Genomic DNA, 6,386 nt, shown 5'->3' on the forward strand with positions numbered 1-6,386 from the left:
CGTACCCTGTTCTGATAACAAGTGTAAGTTGGTACTTGACAGTCACCAAGAAGATATATGTCTGACTATACATTTTGTTTCCACTTATTTATTTTTTTCTTTCAGTAAGTTCAGTGTTTCATTTGTTTCACCTGAGCACAGTAACAGCATTCTTTTGTCCTAAGGGGATTTTATTTATCAAAGATTAACCCTTGCTTTGTTAGTCTGATGATATTCATTTCCTCATATTTGAAGAGGTGTGATATGTTGATTTTTGTTCACTTATGTAATACATATTCATCAATTATTCAATACTATTATAAGGTGCAATAAACACCAGGACAATTATTCTTTAATTGTATGTATTTTTAATATGCGTATTGTTCTGCAATCACAGATAACAACATGTTTCATATGGCATTCTATCTTTTTGTTTCTTATTCCCCTCACAGTGTAATAGGAAAGTTAGTTAAAGCAGTAATCTTTTATGTTTATTACATTTCAATTAAATGTTTATATTTGCATTTAATAGATAAGAACTCAAAGTGGAGCAAAGCAGCGTTGAATTTTTTTTTCCTCCCTGCAAACAAACTTTATTAAGTATTACCTACCTACTGTATAAAAAAAAACAGCTTTTACAATGGGGTTTATAATCTTCCACCACTACCCAAAATATAATTTCTGCATCTTTGACCCCAGATAAAATGACAGGTTGTTCACACTTTATTAGGGTGCATAACTCCCACACACTTATCTAATTGAAACAGCTGGACCACAACCTGGGTTTAATGTTATTGTGAGTATTGATTGACACTTTTCATGCATCGCAATCCTCTGCAGCTGCCATCTTCCCCTTTAGTCACTTCCAATCACATGGGTTTGAACAGCAGTTGTCTTGTAAGAAATTTGGTATTGCCTAAGGTCACGTGGCATGTGGTCCTTGGTGTTCCACGACTAGTCGGAACTGCAAGGCCCCTTTCAAACACCAATAAATCTACTGTATGGTACACCACCATACAGCAAACGTTACTTATACTTCACAGTTGATATGCACCTACTTTTTTTCCCCTAATAGTTCCTAATAAAGTGACCACACCCTGTAGCTGACTGTTAGTATGAACTGGGATACAGGAAAACAGGACCAACCCATATGATCTGGTAGCTTACTGCTAGTACTGATGTTTCTTTTAGTTTAGAAACTACTTAGCAGGTTCCAGACTCACTGATTAAGCTATCAAATCTGTCACTCAGTGCACCACTAATAAATTATAAAGCACGTCTTCTGTTCCCTTGAATGGATTCCAGATCATCACTGCTCCTTATTGACAGGATAGAAGAACATGGAAAACGGAGCCAAAATTAACCAATGCAGGGTCTCTGTAGTAGTAGTTTCTTATGAAGCATATGATAACTAAAAGACAAGGCTAACATTTCCACAAACAGTAGGTGTACTGTGGGCTTTCTGGAGAGATGTTTATGTTGTTGGGGTTGGCGCCTCCTCCAGGTCACCAAAGGAGTTATTATCAAAGCTTGATAGTTTATGTTCAATCTTTGATTTATGTTCATGAAAATTACACAAAATACTGAAAGTTTTTATGACCACATTTTTCAAATACTCCCCAAGTGTCATTTTTATTTTCCTGGTGGAGAGACTATACTATACTTAATTATACATTTTAGTAAAATTTCTTAACCAAACTAGATTCAATGGCATAAGAAGAAAAATGACTTACCCTTTAGCAGATGATTAACAGGAATTACTGGAAAAAAGCTGTTAATAATGATTAAGCGAAGGTTAGGCTTGGGACTAAGGTTGGTGTTACATACATTGCATTGGTAGTAACTGAATGATTTCCATTACACGAGAGTAGATGTTAAAACTTCATGCTGATTTGAACTCGGCTCTCGCCAAGATAAGCACCAACTAAGACGTAGCTTTACAGTAAACTAATGTGATCCATATGTGTCTCCATCCATTTACGTTTCCTTCCATATGATGATGTAGATATCCTTCTGTCTGGTGTTAATGGCTGAAGTGTAATGCTGGCTCCAGGGATCAGCTTATTTTGCCTCCCTGGCGCATCAGCACACACAACGGCTGCGATGCTGGCTCCGGGGATCAACCAAAGTGCGGCCTCCCCAGCGCATCAGCATGACAACCGTCTGGATTGAGCTAAGTAGGGTACATCTCTGGGGTTTTCAAGTGGGCACCTTCCATCCTCAGTGTTTCGTCGACTAGCCCACGACACCTCAAGAGGGCTCGACGGTGATTCTGGCGTCCCAGCATCACCCCCCTCCGTCCCCCACTCAACTCAGCCCAGCTTACTTACCTGTCCCCAGCCAGAATCTCTCCGTCTCAACCACAGCCAGTTGCTGCTCCTCTCTGCTGCTTCAGATAAGTTCTTCACTGTGCGACGCAGCTCTTGGCCACTGAATCCGACGTCTCTGAGAAACCGGGTTGTAGAGTGTGCCACAAATCCTCGACAACCCACTTCCACTGGGTAAACCCGAACTCTCCATCCTCGCTGTTCCGCTTCAGTGGCTAGTTGAGCATACCGCAGTTTCTTCCTCTCATACGCCTCATCTACAGCATCCTCCCATGGCACTGTTAACTCTACCAGGTGAACAAGGCGTGCTGATCCAGACCACAAGACAATATCTGGTCGAAGGTTAGTGGTGGCAATCTCAGGTGGAAAAATAAGCCGTTGACCAACATCTGCCAGCATATTCCAGTCTCTAGCAGCTTCCAGTTGTCCTGGGCGAGGATTGGTTTTAACACCTTTTCTTGGTGGTTGCTCTCCTGGGCGGAGGAATGTTGTCTTTTGTGTGTAATGTTTTGATGGAACAGGTGGCAACTTATTGGTCATGTTACGCTTGTCTTCCAATGCTAAGGCCAAACATCGCAGCACCTGGTCATGGCGCCAAGTAAACCGTCCTTGGCTAAGAGCCACCTTACATCCTGTCAAAATGTGCCTTAATGTTGCAGGTGATGAACACAAAGGACATGAGGGATCCTCTCCTACCCAGAGGTTTAGGTTCTGTGGTGATGGGAGAACATCATATGTTGACCTGATGAGGAAACTGATCCTGCTCTGTTCCATTGACCATAGGTCTTGCCAGCCAATCTTGCGTTGTTCCACACTCTCCCATCTCATCCATTCTCCCTGTTTGGCCTGGGAAATGGCCTTTATACACCTCATCCTCTCCTCCTGCTTTTGCACCTCGTTGACTACCAGCTTCCTCCTTTGCGCTGGGGCCGCCTTGTGCCATGTAGGAGGAGTTGAACTGAAACCAAGACCCCCTCTTCCATGCTGAACTTGCCCCATGATATCACCAATTCGAAGGGCAGCCTTTGCATCTTCCACAGCTTTCTTTGCCGCCCACTTTCTTCCAGTTTTCAACACAGGTGCTGCCTCCCTTACGCATTTGTCGCGTGACTCTACTAATGTCATTTCCAGTCTGACCTTGGCGCACTTAAACTCCTCGGTTAGAGCAGAGACTGGTAGCTGCAGTATTCCTTTACCATAAAGTCCCACTCTGCTGAGGCAGCGTGGAACTCCCAACCATTTCCTGATGTATGAACTGATTAAAGCTTCCAGCTTCTCTACTGTTGTCAAAGAAACCTCGTACACAGTCAGTGGCCACAGCAACCTCGGCAGTAGACCAAACTGAAAGCACCAGAGTTTTAGTTTACCTGGTAGAGCGCAGCTGTCTATGCTCTTCAACCCTTCCACTGCTTGTTGTCTAACTTCTCCCACACGAACTGTGTCCTTTAGATCCCCGTCGTACCATCTCCCAAGACTCTTCACTGGCTTCTCAGACACTGTTGGTATTGCCTAACCATTAATGAAGAATGTTTTATCTACTACTTTGCCTTTAATTATAGAGATGCTCCTTGATTTAGTGGGCTTGAATTGCATTCATGCCCATTCAATGTTATTGGTTAATTTGCCCAATAATCGATTAGTGCAGGCTACTGTTGTAGTCATGGTTGTCATGTCATCCATGTATGCTCGAATTGGTGGTAGTCGCATTCCAGAAGCCAAGCGCTCTCCTCCTACTACCCATTTTGATGCCCTAATGATTACTTCCATTGCCATGGTAAAAGCCAGTGGAGAAATGGTGCATCCTGCCATTATTCCAACCTCTAGGCATTGCCATGTAGTGCTGAATTCTGAAGTTGAAAAACTGAATTGCAAATCTCCAAAATAGGCTTTCACTAAATTTGTTATTGTCATCGGTACACTGAAAAAATCAAATGCTGCCCAAAGTAGTTCATGTGGCACTGAACCATATGCATTAGCCAAATCCAGGAATGTCACATGGAGCTCCTTCCTCTCCTTTTTAGCTGATTGAATTTGTTGCCAGATCACATTGATGTGTTCTAAGCAACCTGGGAAACCTGGGATGCCTGCTTTTTGTATTGAAGTGTCAATGAAGCAGTTCTTTAATAGGTAAGCTGACAATCTCTGAGCAATAATGCTGAAGAAAATCTTGCCTTCTACGTTTAATAGGGAAATGGGACGAAACTGACTGATGCTTGTAGAATCTTTTTCTTTAGGTATAAAGACTCCACCTGCTCGGCGCCATGCTCTTGGTACAACCTGTTTTTCCCATGCCACTTTCATCAATTTCCACAGAATTCGTAGAACTCCTGAAGCACTCTTGTACACTCTGTACGGAACTCCATTAGGCCCTGGAGATGATGAAGCCCTTGCTTTTTTCACAGCTTGCTCTATTTCTTTCCACTTAGGTGCACAGTCCTCCATTTGGTATTCTGGTGGATTGATAGGTGGGATGTCTGACGGAATTGACATAGGCTCCTGCCTTTTTGAATCTGTATGTGTTTCCTCCAAATATCTCTCCAGCTCAACCTTAGATGCTTTTAGTGTGCCATTCTTCTCACTGGTGAATAACTTCTTTACAAATTTGAATGGGTCTTTATAAAAGTTAGCTCTCGCACGCTCCTTCTTTTTGTAGCGTTTCCGTAGGCGCTCAGCTCTGCGCAATGTTGCAAGCTTATCTTTTATGACCTTTTGTAAGAGATTGAGTCCCTCCTTCTGACTTTGTTCTGCTCTTCTCCATTGGTTCCTCAGCTGTCTCCTTTCTCTAACTAAGCGTTCAATCTCCTGCTGCCGTCTAGACTTTCCAGGAATAGTTTGTACTTTTTCCTTCCTTTTTTCAACTCCAAACCTCTCACTTCCATATGCGTAGATGATGTCCCCAAATTTATCCAGCTTCTTTTCAACTGTTCCACTTAATCTTTCCAAAGCAACGCAGAGATCTGTGTTTACTGTGTCCCATGCAGTTTTCTCACAAGCTCTTGGCCATTTAACTCCAGGCTTGTGCCCGTTGAGGTTCTTTTCTCTCTTATGCTGGTTTGTCTGACCGGGTTCACAAGGACCATTAGGTTCATCACTAACTGTGTTCATGCAAGTCCTCCTCACATCTATGACAGGGGTGCTGATATCCTGCGAACTGTGGTTTGCTTCCTGTCGCTGGATTTCATTCGACTGACTTGACTGACTTCGTAAGAAGTACTGATCAATGCGAGGCCCTTGTCCCTTCTCCCTCAAGCATTTCATTCTCCCTTGATGAATCTTCAAACCCCTGACCGTTGTCGCCTTGCTCCAGCCGCAGACACAAACCTGGAGTTCCATGTCTTTGTTAACTGCAGATCTTGAACTAGTCTTTTGTGAAGTACTCTCCATACTCATATCCGTTTCCGTTCCTAAGTCGTTAACCGTGTTGTCCAACGTTGAGTCATCTTCCGCCCCCGCTCTCGCAGACTCTAGGGGTATTTTTCTCTTTAATTTCTTAGAAGCCTTGGGCGGGTGTCTCCAGCATCCTGTAAACACAGAGCTGGATACTGCCGACAAGGGTAGCTAACCCTTACCAGCCCCAATGGGGTCTCTTTCCTCCTGTCAGCTGTCTCTCCAGGCTGTCACAAGGTATTTCCCTTGTTGCCAGCTGCACTATTCACAGCAGTCACTGGACGTATCCAGATCTTCATGATTTCCATTACACGAGAGTAGATGTTAAAACTTCATGCTGATTTGAACTCGGCTCTCGCCAAGATAAGCACCAACTAAGACGTAGCTTTACAGTAAACTAATGTGATCCATATGTGTCTCCATCCATTTACGTTTCCTTCCATATGATGATGTAGATATCCTTCTGTCTGGTGTTAATGGCTGAAGTGTAATGCTGGCTCCAGGGATCAGCTTATTTTGCCTCCCTGGCGCATCAGCACACACAACGGCTGCGATGCTGGCTCCGGGGATCAACCAAAGTGCGGCCTCCCCAGCGCATCAGCATGACAACCGTCTGGATTGAGCTAAGTAGGGTACATCTCTGGGGTTTTCAAGTGGGCACCTTCCATCCTCAGTGTTTCGTCGACTAGCCCA

Source organism: Acipenser ruthenus, chromosome 24 (assembly GCF_902713425.1).
Source record: "Acipenser ruthenus chromosome 24, fAciRut3.2 maternal haplotype, whole genome shotgun sequence".
In the NCBI taxonomy this organism is placed as follows: Eukaryota; Metazoa; Chordata; class Actinopteri; order Acipenseriformes; family Acipenseridae; genus Acipenser; species Acipenser ruthenus.